The sequence below is a fragment of the Cryptomeria japonica genome, chromosome 6 (genome assembly GCF_030272615.1).
Source record: "Cryptomeria japonica chromosome 6, Sugi_1.0, whole genome shotgun sequence".
Lineage (NCBI taxonomy): Eukaryota > Viridiplantae > Streptophyta > Pinopsida > Cupressales > Cupressaceae > Cryptomeria > Cryptomeria japonica.
This window is the reverse complement of record NC_081410.1, coordinates 395165104-395182485: the sequence shown is the minus strand read 5'-3', so window position 1 is coordinate 395182485 and position 17382 is coordinate 395165104. Positions and strand designations below refer to the sequence as shown.

The window sequence follows — 17382 nt, the reverse complement described above, 5'->3', positions numbered from 1 at the left end:
CCAACCTATCCTCAAGTCCACCATGAAAAAGCAAGCAAAATGGCAATGGCTTTGGCCACACAAAGTCCACCATGAGCAAATTGTCTAAGGCAAGACAAAGTCCACCCAATGGGAAGTTGGATATGTCGAAGAGGTGGCAAAGTTTGCCATGTCATATGATTGCAAAATGTCTTGTCAAAGATAAAATTTGCCTAGCAAGGAAAGGGAATGTCCAAAGCCACATGAACTCCGCCTCCTCCATATCATAGACATGGTTGGCCAAAGATGAAGTCCGCCACAAAATGGCACAAGAAGTGCAAACTCCGCCCAAGGATGGCATGAAGTTCACAAAGTTGGAGGATGTCCAACAAGGTGCCAAGTCCGTCCAACCTTGGCCTAGAAACTACAAACTCCGCCCAAGCATGGCATGATAAAGATGAAATCTGCCTAAGACCTGTCCAAGGCAAGATGAACTCTGCCTTGACACTTAGTTAAAATTGGCATAATAGAGTGAAAGTCTGCCAAGCATGAGGTGAGAAAAATGGCAAAGTTCGCCAAGAGGAGAGAGAACATGGCATGACAGAAGGTTAAATCTACCTAAGAAATATGTGAAAGTGTATTAACACATGGATGAATTCGCCATGGATGAAGGTTTGGCCAAGTTTGGAAGGTTAGAGAATTTATCCAACACTTAGAAAAACTTTCTAACACTTAGAATTATTTCTCAAAAATTTGCCCAACAGTTAGAGAAATTTCTTAAAACACATGAATTTCTAAAGATTCCTTGCCAACACATTCACCTACATGGCCAAGATGAAGTCAAATTTGGTTAGGTGTGAAGTGCCAAAATAAAAAAATAGAAACTTTCTTTTAAAATCTTTTGAAGGGATTGAGTTGCCATTTCGAGGAAGATGAGAAGAGGACTAGGTTCAATGAATCTACCAAGAATGTAAAGATGCTAAAAAGGATTGAACTTCTCAAACTTATATCAATTTCAACTTGTCATCTTCATTCTCATTCTTTCTCAGGTTCGAAGGTGAAAGAGCTTTCTTTCTCCCAAGTTCAAGGAAGGAAGATTTTCGAAGACAACAAGTGGATTTTTTTTTTGAAGCAAGGAAGGAAAGGAATTTCCAAAGTCTGACCCAAGTGTTGGAATTTGCTAAGAGGAGCCAAAAAATGGCTAGTGTGGAGTTCTCCACAACAAAAGTGTCAAATTTTGACTTCGTGTTGGAAAGGAAACATGAAGAATGAAGAAGAATAAAGAGGAAAAGTAAAGAGGAAATGAATAAAATCCTTGTCCAAGGATGGAGTTTGTCCTACTTAACACAAGCCAAATTCAGAATTGAAGGCAAATCCATAGGCAAAGTTCGTCCGAGCATAGAGATGGCCAAAATCTTGGCTATGTGTTGAAAGGTCCGCATGAAGGTGTTACAAAGTGAAATTGAATAGCCAAAATTTGGCTAAGTATGGGAAATACTTCACGGAGAAAATTCCAATTTCCTCCATTGTGGTGAAAGCACAGGGGAGTTCTTCTCCAAATTCAGGGCAACTTTTTGAAGGATTTCATCTCTTGAATAATTAAAGACAAGCTCCCAATCAGAATTAGATGGTGAGAAGAGGAGTATTCCAAACAAATTTCCATACTTAGACAATGTTTTGACACAAATTGGAGAATTCAGAGGAATAACATCTTCCAGTTCAAGCAGGAGGAATTTCGAAGCAATTGGGAAAGAAAATTTTAATAACTTCAAGTCCAAACATTTGCTCCAAGGGGAGACTTCCAGACCTCAAAGATTCAAATGCAGGTGAGAAGAAGAGATCAAAATCTCTTAAGGAATCCAAGATCAAAGCTAGGAAGAAGTAAGCGCAAAGGACAAAGTTGTTAGCGAGGAAAGATATTATAAGGCAAGTACATGGAAGAAAACAAAGTGACCAAGGAAGACATCCAACACGCTAAGGTGGCGCCTCATCATATTCCAACCAATCAGATTGATCCAATTCAACATTTCCAGGTTCAATGAACCTGACTTATCCACAAAGGCTTCTAGAAGGTACACTCCACAATGCAACAACTTTCTATTTTATGATTGGTTTATATTTAGCAGAAGGACAAGTGTCTCCAAGTGCAATTTTCTCATTGGTCGAGAGGTAGTTAGTTGTAACAAACCCTAATTAGGGTTTTATTTTGTAATCTCGGCCGTTGAAGAGCCTATAAATTGAGCTCGCCCCTCATTTGTAAAACATGGGAGCATGTTGCAAAACATGTTGAGATAAGCAAATTGTTGTTTATGATTGCCAAAGTAATAAGTAATGCATTGTTCAAATTGATGGTGGTTAGTTCTCTTATTTTGGAGTTTGCATGATTCTTTTTTTTTGATAGATAATGGGCCGTAACCGGGAATTTTTATTTATTGAATTAAAAAATTTACAATCCTGGTTCAGGCGAGCATATCGGCACGAAAGAAGTAGGAAGAAAATCTCCAGTTGTAGCTCATGTACAACTAAACTTTAGATTAGTTCCAAAGTGGCTAATATCCACCCAAATACAAAATTTATAAACACAACCAGATGATACATGATGGGTTGGAGTTTGCATGATTCTTTTTTTTCTGTTTTTTTGATAGATAATGGGCTGTAGCAGGGAATTTTAATTTATTGAATTAAAAAATTTACAATCCTGGTTCAGGCGATCATATCAGCAGGAAAGAATTAAGAAGAAAATCTCCGGTTGTAGCTCGTGTACAACTAAACTTTAGATTAGTTCCAAAGTGGCTAATATCCACCCAAATACAAAATTTATAAACCCAACCAGATGATACATAATATATGAGCCCATCCCGATGATACTACCCCCTTGTTTACAACATATAATCAACCTTCTTTGTTGAGCAGTGTTGACGTGTATTTTGTACACAATCATACACAGAATAAAATACCCAAAGGCATCTTATCCTCTCTTGAGAAAATAGTCTCTAACTGCTGAAGATCTGCAAAAAGGATCAGTTAGATGGACTCCAAGGTTCCTTTAGTGGGGCCTCCACGTGTGGACAAGCTCCAGTGGTATGATGTGATTTGCTGGGATCACAAGGGGACTTACATGTGATGATTGAACTTCCGATCTGCTTTGCTGGACACAGGCTCTTACTGACTTAGATTTGAAAAAAAATGAAAAAAAAGGATAAGGGCGAAGAGAGGATCTAATCCTAATACTAAGAATGTAGGAGCAATGACTTGATTTTTGATGAAACTCTAACTAGATCTTGTTTTGACATCAATGGAACATCTACACAAGGCTAGTGCGATCTTCTAGGGAAGCTTTATGATGTTCAAATCATCACCGCAGCCATAGATACCATCCAAGTTGATGCATATCAATGGAGAGGCGACAAATTGAAATTGAGCTTGAGCTGAACGATTCCAGTTGACTACACAAGGCAAGTCTGCAATCAACAGACTGCTAGTAGTATGGGTATACGAATTTCACCATTAATCAAGCACATTTCCTCCATTCATCTAATTATCTACCATCTAAGATTGAAGACTTCAACAAGAAACCATGCAAATTGCAAGAAAACGACATATTTCACCATTACTTCAATGAAAATGGAGTTTGTTTACAATCAATGGCAACAATTTCTTGCCTTGTCCTCCTATTCTACTATCTATCTACTAACTACTTTCAACTATTTACAACTCTCTCTCTAATTATTGCTAATTCTTTTACAAATGAAATGTCTGGGCTTATATAGTGCCCACAATACAATTTGATGGCTTAGATCAATTCAAGATCAATGGCCAAGATTCAACAATGAAAAACCCTAATTAGGGTTTGTTACAACCATTACATAACATTTAATGTTTGACCAATGATAAAATTGTATTGCTTGGACACATGTCCCTTTTAGAAAAATCGACCAATGGATAGCCGGGGTAGGTACATCGGAGTTTGTGCCACCTTCCATGAGTTAAGTACATTGAATCTGGACATGCTGAGATGGACTTCACTGATTGGAGAAATGATGGACTTCACTGATTGGAGAAATGATGACTAGGACGCCACCTCATTTGACACTTGGAACTTGGTAGATATTCAACTTGATGTTGTTGAGAAGCTTGCTTTAATTAATTCATCTGGAACTATTTTGCTTCTTCAACGAGCCCTTGTTCTAACTCCTTGCGTCCTTGATGTGCAGGAAGATGATGTACCTCGCCTTGGAACACTGGATTGAAAGAGTTCGCCCTTGTCCTGGCTTGATCGTCCTGGCGAAGACCGTCCTTGATCCGGCTTGATTTTCCTTGAAGAGATCTCCATTTGATGCCTACACAACATTTCAAAATTAGTACCATGATTTTGCAATACATAACATAAATTAGAGAGCAAATTTTAGGAAACTTAATGATAAGTCCTTTATTAATCATTTCCTAAAAAAGACTGAGCTAAGGCAAAACAAAATTCCAAAATTCAAAATTAAGGAAATGACGATGAACAATTCAAAATCAAGACAATAAAACCAATATCGCCATACCTCAGGAGAGAGCTAACTCTAGAATGCAAATGAGAAAAATTTGCCTAGGCAAAATTGAGGTATAGATAGTCTTCAACGTGATCTTTTCTTCAAAATATCAATTTCGCCACCTTTTGAGTTGTCCTTGACGTGATCTTCAATGCCTTTGACAATTCGCACCAATAGAAACTTCAAGATTCGCACCACCTTGCTTGGAATGAAATTCGCTCCTTTGAATACAACTTCGCACTTCTCAAATCGCATGTGAATGAAGAATGATAATGTGAAAATGAAGATTTCACCACCCTCCCTTTATAGCGCTCACACCACAATTACCATATAGGCCGACTTGGAGATAAAACCATTTTTTAAAATGATTTTTAAATTAAAATGACAAGGCCGACCTCCCTTTGTAGCGCTTCAAATTCGATTTTTATTAATTAATTAATTAATTATTAATGCCTTACGTTTTTTAATTTGCAAATTTCGATTCTAATAAAGGCAAAAATAATTAATAAAAGATCAACGCCATATTAAATGCTAATTAAATTAGATTTTCAATTTTATCGAACTTAGCATTTAAGGAAATTTGAATTGTTTATTTGGCGCCAAAACTATGAAAACAAAGGGGACGTACCTCATCGCTCTGGTCCCTTGGAGAGGGATAGGAGCGATTTATCACTTTGTCTTGATTCTTGCAATTTTTACGTCCAAGGTCTTCATCCTTACGTCCAAATCGCCATTTTAGCTAGGTCCTTTGAGTTAGATTGACTTGCATGTGTGAATGAATGTCTCTTATAACCATTATCGCCCTGGTCCCTTGGAGAGGGACAGGAGCGATCCTTGTATTTTCTCCTTGGCCTTGCATCTTTGATCTCAAATCTTCATTGTAAGGCGAAAAACAATATTGTTTCTTTACCCCACGCTTGTTTTTCTTGAATTCTATATGGCATTTAGGAATTTGGAAGGATCATCGCCCTTGTCCCTTGGAGAGGGACAGGAGCGATCTTGAAGCTCTAGCCAAAATGCGTTATCTTTCAACCTTGGTTCCTCGTTCATTGCTTTTTAAAGGACGTCCTTGATCTCGCGTGAACTTGCCTTGACATGCACTTGAAGGAAAATGAAGGATCCCATACAAATCGCCCTGGTCCCTTGGAGAGGGACAGGAGCGATATGGTCTCCATGTTCAATTTGATGATCATTTTACGTTCAAAATCTTTGTCCCATGTCAACAAAATACACGTCAACAAGCAGCTAATATCTCTGTTCTATATCCCTCAGGTACAAAATACTGGGACTGATCCTTTTGAATCGTTTCTTCTGTTATCTGGAATCTCACCTAACAGTCCCAACTTATAAGGTTCTACACCCGCCTTAAGACTTTTATCTGCACTTTTGTTAGCAACCAAAAAACGCAAAGACACTTGTTAGCTAAAAAATAGTCATATATAAACATGGGATGAGATAGAGCCCTTAAGGAATCAAATACAGCCATCTGAATCTAATGCTTTAGTAATATATACCTATGTAGAGATCACACAGACCAATCAAGGCCAAATCACACCCACATGCCATGATAAATATAATCATTTAGTTAGCAAAGGAAAATACCCATCCATAGTGACTATCATAAAAACCATAAGCTTCTTAGCCAATGCTAAATGTAGACTCTGAAATTTACCTCTTAACCAGAAAGGGAGGAGAAAATGCCTTAAATGCTGAGAAACCAATTTTAGAGTCTTAATAAATCGTCAAAATCAGTCTCATATATATCAATAAAAATGCTGAGCTAAATCAATACTGGACGTTGTAAACTTGCTATAATTCAGTGGCAAGTGAAACCACAGTAAATAGGAATGAAAAACAAGGTAGCACAAGCCCACATAGAATAAAACTTAACTTCTGTTTTAATATAATATAGAAGTTCATCCTTCTGGAGTCTATTTCACCACAGACATATCTAAAATATGACATAACTGAGTAGGCCTCCTCTAACCGCTATCATCCTAAACCAGCTGGATAAATCAACAAAAATTAGATGCATTCAAAAATTGTCCTTATTGACTCAATCCTCCAAGATACTGCTATCGACGAAATCGCAGTCCATTTCTTTCGACCCTGGGGTTGAAGGTCCTGCAGCCCCTTTGTCCGTAATCCAGTTACTGTTGGATGCCCTATGATCATTCTTTGTTTTCCCTTTGACCCAAGACGCCTTAATAATCACCGGGGGAAGGACCTGAATCCTTTCCAATGGCACCTCTGGCATGTCATCAGGTGTCTCAAACCCCTCTTCCTTTAGATAATCAACCACCTGTTGCTGGTAGGGGCCTCTTTCAAATGTAGCCATTTGAAGAGAAAATTTGCATTCCTAACAATGATTTCCCTCCTTTGATTAAAGGCTTCTCTGTCCCTAATAACAAGCAGCGGCCGCTTGACAATGTTCCTTCCTGCATTCTGCACCCCTCCTACTACAACACCTATTCCATAATCTTCTGGAAAAGGAATTTTCAAGTTCTCATCTACACTACCCACTGCAAGTTCTAAATTGCCCAGGAATTCCTCTCTAAAGGTGGTCTTGCACAATTGGATGACCTCTCTTTTATCTATTCCTAGAGTGAGTAGAATGGCTGCGAATGTTGCAGGTATATCGCAATCAACTCGATACCTGAACTCATTGTTCAAGTATTCTTCACCCATAATTTCTTGAATCGCCCTGCAAGAGAAATTGTCCAAGTCGTTCAAGACTTTACCCCATCTTTCGGATTTAACCTCGCCCCTGAATGCCATTAATCTATTGTCACTTGCAGATACTAATTTCAGATTCGACTTCATTTTCACACTACCCCGTGCTCCCACCACTCCCAAAATCAAGCTATGAATTACATTTGATCTAGAAAATTCTGCCTATGAAATCATTAAAAATACCGATAACTATTTAATTCTGCCTATGTGTGCGTCCTACAACTATTTAAGGCAAATATTTAGAAGATATTTCCCTGCAGAATAAATAATATCGCTTGAGCTTTCGAAATCCTCGGGCCCACTTCCCACTTAAGAAAGCTAACGTGGAAGAGAAATCTAAGGAATTAACCTAGTCAGCTAGATCCACCTAGCTTGGATTAACTTAAAGTATCTCGATGTAATTCTTTACCCTGGTTAAGGCCTAAAGAGACTAAATAAAACTAAAAAGATCTCCTAAATGGTTCGCCCTTGACCTATCCTCCTATCTTCTCAATGAAGGCTCCATTTGCACCCAAATTAGCTAGTTTGTTTGCCTCTATATTCCCTTCTTTGTATATATGATTAATAGTGGTTTCTTCAAAAAAATCTAATAATTGTATTGATCTACCTAATCTGGAATTTAATTTCCAGTTTGGGGTGCTTTTAGTCTTGATTGCATTAATGATAATTTGAGAGTCCCCTTCTATAGCCAATTTACTGATTTCCAAGTCTTTGCACATCAGAAGTCCTTCTACAAGGGCATCCATTTCCGCTATACTATTGGTTACCTTACCAATAGGTTTAGCTATTTTTGTACATATAGACCCATCCGAGTGGTGAATGATGCAACCAATACCTGCTATGCTTGGGTTTCCTCGGGATGCGCCATCGAAGTTGAGTTTAAACCATCCAAAACCTGGTTTTGTTCATTGACATTGATCTCTCATTTGTTTGCTTTCTTTACCGCCTTTCCCAAAGTGAGGTGGTATTCTTAATCCGTACCATGCTTTCCTAAATTTGCTATCCCATGCTGAAAAGATGCAATCTTTTAGATTGCCATTCCTGATTCTATTATTGGTAGTTTCTACTATTGCTGCTTCTATCTTGTTACAGAGGTTATTAGGATCCATTTTCTTACTTTGGAAAATCCTCCTATTCCTCTCTTTCCATACTTCCCAAACCAAAATGGAGGGGGTTATTTTTCAAATATCCTTATACAAGCTATTTTTATACATAACTGGCCAACTCTTCATGTTGATCATTAGGTAGTTTGAAAGCGCTGTTTTCCATTGTAGTTTTCTGCATAACCATTCCCAACACTCTGTTGTGTAAGGGCAACACATAAGAAGATGATTCATAGTTTCTTCATTTGATTCACAAAGAACGCACCTGGAGGGACCTGCAAAACCAATTTTCTTGAACCAGTCTGCAGTCAGGATTCGTTTTTGTAATGCTGCCCATAAGAACATACCGGCTTTAGGTGAGCATACTTTATCCCAACACAGTGAATAGGTATATCTGTCTTTTCCCATTGTTGGGATTTAATCATCTCTGCATATCCAAACTATCTTATCTTCCCTTGTCTTAATAAGAATTTGTCTTCCTAATAATATATTCCTAAGTTCATTACTTTCTACTTCAAAGAGAGGGGCTTGATCCAATGCCTTCCATTTCCAACCTAGGATATGATCACTGCTAGGGATCTCAATATAGTCTCTTAAATATTGCCCTAAAAGGTTGCTTAATACCTCCTTAATTCTGGGACTAATGGGAATGTTGTCTAATGCTACATATCCACCCCAAGAACCACTCCAGAATTTCACTCTATTGCCATTTGCAATATCCAAAGAAATTTTATCGAAAATTAGTTTTGTACATTCTAATATGAAGTTCCATACCCTAGAACTCTTTGGAGGATCCGGTGTTCTGAATATGTTGTTTGGATCCGAGCCAATCAAGTATTTCTTTCGCAAGGTCTTAGCCCACTTCCTATCCAGTTCTTTATACATTTTCCATACTAATTTTGCCCCTAAAGTCCTACTCTGCTAGCTCAGATTCTTCAAACCTATACCACCTACCTCTAATCGTCTACATATTCTATCCCACTTAATTAATGCTAATTTCCTATCCTCTGATGCTCCTTGCCAATAAAATGTTCTCAATTTTTTCTCCAATTTTGCTTTTGCTTCCTGCGATAATGGTTCACATGACATTTGATATATGGGAATGGCTGAGAGGACTGATTTTAGCATCGTAGCTTTGCCTGCATTAGATAACCACTTCCCTTCCTAGGAATCCATTTTGTGTTCTATTTTTTGTTAGAATGTGATTCCATAGTTTATTCACCCTGCTTCTTTTATCCAACGGAAGCCCAAGATATTTACAAGGGAATTTACCTTTCTTATATCCTAAAATATTACAAATTTCTATCTCATTCCGTTGGTATTCAAAAAAAATATTTCTGAAACGGGAGCCCAAGATATTTACAGGGGAATTTACCTTTCTGATATCCTAAAATATTACAAATTTCTATCTCATTCCTTTGGTATTAAAAAAAAATATTTCTGATTTGTTTGCATTGACTACTTGTCTTGAGGCTCTAGAGTATTTGTTAACTATTGTCCTAAACTCCTTTGCTTCGGACTTATTGCCAATTCCAAAGAGCATCGTATCATCTGCAAACTGTTGATGAGTTATGTTATCTATCCCCTATGTTACTTTGATCCCTTTAATCTTACCTTGTAGATGTGCTCTACTAACTGATCTACGAAATGCCTCTGCCATTATGATAAACAAGAAGGTGGACAAAGGGCCCCCTTGTCGTAATCCCCTTGATATGTCAAAGTATCCCTCTGGAGTTCCATTTATTAGTAAAGAAATTTTAGGATTGGGTATGCAGTTGAAAATTAATTTATATATTGGCTAGCAAAGCCGAAGGCTTCCATGCATTTGCAAAGAAATCTCCAATCCACCTTGTCATAGGCTTTTTTAATATCTAGTTTTATCAACATACTGGGTTCTTGATTTTTCTGAACAGAGTGTATTACTTTTTGAGCAATTATAACCCCATCTAATATAGATCTCCCTGGGACAAAGCTTGTCTGTTCTTTCGATATTATTGAGGGTAATTTTTTTTCGATTCTATTAGCTAGAGCTTTTGATAGAACTTTGTAAATTGTGCTACATAGGGAGATAGGCCTAAAATCATCCATCTCTTCAACTTTCTCTTTTTTGGGGATGAGTGTGATGAAGGTGTTGTTAATCTCTCTAAGAATTCTGCTTGAGTTTCTCATATTTTCTACAGCCTCCCACATTTCTGTTCCTAGGAAGGACCAGCACTATTGGAAGAAGTCTACTAGGATGGAAGAAGCCTGCTAGGAAACCATCTGGTCCCAGAGCTTTCTTAGGGTGAAGTTGATGAACCGCCTCTCCAATTTCCTCTAAGGTAAATTTGCTAGTGAGCATCTTATTGTCCTCCTCTGTAATGACTTTGGGGATATTTGCTAGCATATGCTACTAAGAGCATAGATCTGAGCTGCCCCAATTATTCACTATGTTTTTGAAAAAGGAGACTAATTCCATTGCTACCTCTTTAGGATCTTCAATTAAATTATCTCTTCTCCTCTAATTTCAAGAATTCTGTTTACATTTCTTCTTTGCTTAGTACTATTATGGAAAATTTAGTATTTTTGTCCCCATCGCTCAACCAATTTTCTCTAGATTTCTATTTCCAGAAGATCTCTTCTTTAGCTAAAATGTCTTCATATGTATGTAATAGTTCTTTTTCTTTTAAGTATTTTTCATTGTCCATCCCATCTCTTATTACTTTTTCATTTAGCTTATCTATCTCTGCCTCAATCAACTCCTTTTCTATAAAGATGTTTTTGAAATGCTCCTTATTCCATTTTAGAATCTTTTGTTTTAATTTCTTTAGTTTGGTAATGAAGCAGAACATTTTGGAACCTATTATTTGTTCTTCCTTCCACCAACTTTCAACCAAACCTAGGAAATTTTGGTCCTGAAACCACATTCTCTCAAATTTAAAGGGGCAATTCCTAGGTCTAAACTTTTCTTCAATAATAATGAGATTGGAAAGTGGCTTGACCTTGCTGTAGTTAGAATAGTTGAGCTTAGTGAGTTACTAAACTCTGTTAGATCCCCTTTAAAGAAATACCTTGTTATTACGTAACCTCCTGTTATTCCATGTAAATTTTCCATTAATCATTTTGACATCAAGAAAGCTATTGTTCCTGACCCACATTTTAAACTCTTTTTGTGCTGTAGATTCAGATTGATTGCCTCCATACTTTTCTGCTAGGTCCAAGATAACATTAAAATCTCCTCCTAAAATGTAGTTTCTATTTGCGTTTTGTGTCATGAAAGATTCCACTTCTACCCACACTTCCCTCTTCCCTAGAATATCAATAGGGCCATATATGTTAATAAGGAAAAAACTCAGAGGATTCTTATTGCTTCTCACCCAACCCTCGTGCCATTGAGATTTCTGGATTACCTCTTCGTAGCTTACCTTCCTAGTATCCCAAAGGATTGCTAATTCTCTTGCAGGTCCCAAAGTTTTGGTGAAAGTTACTTTCCAAACTCCCAGTTTTTACCATATAGATTCCAATCTACCCTCAGCTTAGTTTCCTGCAATATAATTATTATTTCAGATCCAAAAGTAGTGAGACAGCATTTTAACAAACACTGTTTGTTAGGGGCATTTAGGCCCCTAACATTCCACGAAGTAATCTTCATTGCTTCTTGGGAAGGCCCTTCCTCTTCCCAACTTGAAATAGAGAAGTGATTTTAGCTTGGTCCTCTGCTGCCCCAACCATTCCCCTAAGCTCATTTAGGGACTTCCTGCCCCTTTTCTTGGCAGACTTCCCACAATCTGGGGTTTCTTTATTTAGGTAGTCTAGATCCAAGCCCAGCTTGACACAACTTGCAGTCTCCTCCAGATGTTTTGGAGAAGCATTCAAGCTAGCTTTTTCCAACTCCATCTTTTCCTCAGCATCTAACTTCAAAAGTTCTTTAATCAACCTTTGTTTTTCATAGGCAACTTCAATGCTATCTTCTTCTTCTGATTCATTCTCTTCTTCTAAGGCATGATTTATTCCCATCAAATTATATACTACTTCTAACTCTGTGGGGATTTGTTCTTCCTCCATATCCTTAACCTCGCCTTCCTTTGGAATGATATCCTGATCTGTTTTATCTTGGATATCCTCTGATCCAACTATCATATCTTTGGACGGGCTAATTTGAAAGTTTACTGCCTCCTTGGCCTCTACCTGGCACGCCTTTGTTTCTATAGCATGCTGATTCATCATAACATTATACTCACTAACCCTTTTCTTATTGTTTATGTTTGCATCTTCTGCAGGGTTGAAATACCCCTTCGACGCTGCATTCCTGGTGTGGGGATTCCTCGAAAACAACTTATTATTGTTGTTTTTAATAAATCTTTTCGAAGGACCTGCTTTTTTATTTGGGCAATTATTTTCTCGCATTTTTTGCATATTACAGGGCAGAGCTACGCTATCTATTAACTTTTACAATTAACTAAGTTTGCATGATTCTTATCCCTCATCATAGTTTAGATTTTATTTCATGTATGTTAGACGAATGCAAGATTTGATAAGTATTGATTTATGGTGAATCTTCTGCTCATACTTTTGATGAACAAAATATTTTGTTCATTGTGTAAAGTTAGTCTGAGATTACTTTCTGGATGCTTTACTCTTGTCTGGATAAATATTGTTCAATTTGATGGTAGTTATTCATGACGTGAAAATCATAAGCACACCCCTTGAAGATTGCACCCACTTTGTGTAGCTGTCCCACCGTGGCGAAGCAAAGCGTGGTTATTGGTTTCTCCTAGTCAATACCATCTCTTGAATTCTTAGGAATAGATTAGAACTTCTAAACCTTTATCTCCTTTTCAGTGTTCTTGAAGTCCATGATCCAAGACCCAATCGATAGAGCTTCATTGTCTAGACCTCCATTGTGAATTAAACTAGCCAAGTGTAAGTCCCCCTTGTATTTCAGCATACATAACCAAGGAAGCTACCCAACATAAAGTCGCCCGTTCGCACATATAAACCTTGGAGTTGACGTGTGGTCTTTCTTTGCAATCTTGGCACACGTAGTGATTTTGTTCCAAAGAGGGTAGATTGTCCTTGACATTTTATTCTAATGTTCGGTGAATGATAAAACGTACACCAACATGACCCTACTTGGAAATATCCGGATCTACATCTATCTTTTGTAATCACTATGTTTTGTTGTTATCGATATTGCAAGTTAATATATAACTACAATGGCATCCAACACCACATCTAGTTTGGACTTAGCAAGTGGAAGTTGTCCCATTGGAATTAGATCCACTAGAAGTTTTGACCCTGCTTGGAAATATGTTGTAATAGGACCGATAGTGAGATCCATGATTTATAATTGGTGCATGAAGAAGTTTAGTGGAAGCATCAATTGCCTCAAATATCATCTTGCAAGCATTTCAAATTGCAATTGCAAATCATGTCCAATAGACCCATAAGAGGTGAAATGAGAGACGATGGCCCTTCTTCCATCATTGTATGAAAAGAAATTGGAGAAGGCCAAGGCACATGCAGCCATAGAAGCAACCATTGCTGCTAATTTGGCAATAGAATCTGATGTAGATAAGCAAGGCATTGTAGGCTATAGTCGTGGTTCACACATATGTGACACATCCACCTCATCTAGCTAGAGTAGAGCTCAATCACAAGGGTTCTTTGTACCTAGAAATGTACTTGGAGCACCACTTTCATTTGAAGCTATATAGTGGAGCAAGGAGGCACTCAAAGAAGCAAATAAGGGATGCACAAATTATTGGTATAAGAACAACCTTCCCTTCAATGTGGCAAGGAGTCTATATTGGGAGTATTTGGTAACGACATTGATAGTTGCAACTTGCAAGGAAAAGGTTCAAGGTACCCTCTCCAAAAGAGTTAAGTGGTAGGTTGCTCCAAGATTCTACTGTAGATGCAAAATAGATCATGAAAGATCAAAAGAAGCAATGATGAAAATTTGGATGCACAATTCTTTTAGATGGGTGGACAGATGGAAGGTACTGCGCTGTCATCAATTTTTTAGTGGCTTCAAATGGTGTTTTTTTTTTTGAAGTTGATTGATGCCTCCAACAAAATAAAAAATAAAGAAAATTTAAGCTTGATGTTGGAGGAGGTTGTTTTAGAAGTGGACATGCAAAATGTTGTAGAAGTGGACAACGTTGGCGCTGGCTGGAAGATTGCTTCAAGAGAGGCATCCAACATGCTTTTGGACCTCATGTGCAACTAATTCCCTTAACCTTCATCAAGAGGACATAGGCAAAATTCATTGGGTGAGACCAATTGTAGAAGATGCAAGGAATATAACAAAATATATTTATAATTACCTATGGGTTCTTAGCTTGATGAGAGATAACACCAAGAGGAAAGAGCTTGTGTGATCGATTGGTACAAGGTTTGCAACTGATTTTTTAATGTTGCAAGGTATTGTTGGTTTATGACTCCCTTGAAGCAGATTTTTGTGAGTCAAACATGGCTAGAGTTGAGCTTTTCAAAGAAGGTTCATGGAGTGAGAATCCTAAAAACAATTTTTGATGTTTTTGCTGAGAGATCTTTAGAGAATGTAAATGTATCTTTAAATTTAAATTTCAAATTGAATCCTTTATTTCTAAACTTTAAAGATATTTAGTTTCATTGTAACTTGTAAGTACTAAGTTGTAACCTAATTTTATTTGTACCTTGTACTTTCTAGGCATTAAAGCCATTGGTGAGGTTTTTATGCTTGGTGGATGGAGACCGAAACCCAATGTGGTATATTTAGGAGGTCATCAATAACTATTACAAGGGGGATGCAATTAGATTAGCCTCTATTTGGGAGATCATTGAGCAAAGGTGTAACAATCAACTCCACCAACCCATTAATGCTGATGGGTACTATCTGAACCTTAAGTTTTTCTTATTCAATAGCTTCATGGATGCTAATGGGGAGCTTATCAAGGGCCTATCCACATGCATTGAGAGGGATGCCACTTGAGCTTGAGGTGAGAGACCTCATCATTCCCGAGCTGCAAAATTGTAAGTGAACTAGGTTGAGGCTCTTTTCTTTGCCATTAGCCATATGAGAAAGATCTAGTAAGACACCAAGTAAGAAAAAGTGAAATATTATATCTTGCAAATTACAAATTGCAATTATTAATAGAGTTTTGTTTATCTACTAACTCTTGAATATTTTTTCGTAGGTTCTTGGTGGGAAGATTGGGGTGGAAGTACCCCAAATCTGTAAAAGCTAGCCCATTAAATTTTGTCTCAACCATGTAGTGCTTTTGGTTGTGAGCGCAACTGAAGTTTCTTTGACCCCATTCACATGAAGAAGCAAAAAACAACAACACCTGAGTGATCTAGTCTTTGTACAATACAACACTTTGCTTCACACAAGAAAGGTGAAGGGCATATTAATGCAACCTATTGATTTGGATGAGATTTATCCTTACAATGACATGACTGCTCAGTTACCGGTTCTTCCCTAAAATGCCCAGGTCATGGTCCTGGTTCATGCCCGGTCCTGGTCCAAGCCTAGTTCGACCTGGGTCCCACCTGGGTCTTGCCCAGGCGGCTGGGTTCCCTGTGGGACCCAGGTCGAACCAAGGAGGACCCGGGTGTAATGTCCTAGTGTTATTGTGACACCATCCAAACTTCACTGACCTTTCAACACAGTAAACTACAACTGACAGATATTATTCTCCCTGGATTCACATAGCTAGATTGCAACTTAAATTAATTATAAAGGAACAGATAAATAAATGAGGACAACTTAACTGTTTTATTATTATCTCTGGAATAACAGAATTACAACTATCTGTTGCTTTGCAGATCCAAAGTTAGACCAAGTATGGAAACCTTTACAGTACTCTAAAAAATTGTAACGAGATGTATGAACAGTCTCCTAGCTGAGCTGGATGATACCTTGTATGGATTCCCTGATCTGAAATATTTTCTATTGTCCTCAGTTGCCTAGCTGAGTGTAAACAAGGGTTATTGAATGTGCTTGCCTCAGGTATGAGGGTCATGATTTTTCTTTGGGTGTGGTGTTGGATAGATTTGATAGGCCAACCTTATGAAACTGGTTTCTCTCATTCAAAACAACTAGTCTAAAGCTGGCTAGATTGTTGATGGACTGGGAACTGCGAACATATATAATTTTGATGTTTGAAGTTTGAACATATATATATATATATATATATGTACGGACGAACGCGTACCCGTACCCAAGAAAAAAAATTTACCGAATCCGCGAATCCGTACCCGAATTCGAACCTGAATTCGAACCGGAACCGGTAACTTAGCATGACTGTGTAGGATGATGTGCCCTCCTTGTTTACAAAGTATGAGATTACTGATTTTGAGAGGCAAGCTATGGAGGATGTGGCTATAGCAGAAGTGTCATATCCCCTCTGCATAGGAGTGTTTTTTAAATAAGTATATAATTTGTGGCCAACCTATTTTCAGTTAAATAAATATTGATATTGTTTGTGGCTGACCTGATTTTAGTTAAATAAAATATTATTATATTAACAATAAAAAATAAACAAAGTTACCCTGAGTTTCCGGGATGGGGACGGCAGGGGACGACGAGACGCGTTTCCGGGACGGCAATTTTTTTTGCCAAATTTGGGGACGGCGGGGGACGGCAAAGGGGACGGTTATATAAAATATAGGAAAAATTTAAAATATATGGGAAAATTTCAAAATTCTAAATGTTCATATGAAAACATGGATAAAGCATGCATACATACATTATATTCATATGAAAACAACAAAACATGGATATAGCATGCATTCATACATTATATTCATATGAAAACAATAAAACATGGATATAGCATGTGTATGATACTATGAAAAGTTGAAAACATTTTAGAATGTAAATTCTGAACATACAACATTGTTAATACTCAATAGACAATATGCAATTATGCATTCATAAATCAGAATTTCAATTCATTCACATTGTCAATATGCATATCATAATAGATATTAAAGAAATAACATACAAAATGTCAAAACAAAGAGGTTAAATTTTCCCTACTTCTATCGACGCAGTTTCCCCCCATATTTTTCAATGGGGGTTTGGG

The 17382-nt window shown here is 37.5% G+C and overlaps 1 protein-coding gene across 2 annotated transcripts in view; it reads left to right on the top strand.

Annotated features, from left to right (window-relative positions):
• Positions 1–17382, top strand: part of LOC131038307 (DEAD-box ATP-dependent RNA helicase 18) — an 85336-nt gene that overhangs the window by 34493 nt on the left and 33461 nt on the right. The window lies entirely within an intron of this gene.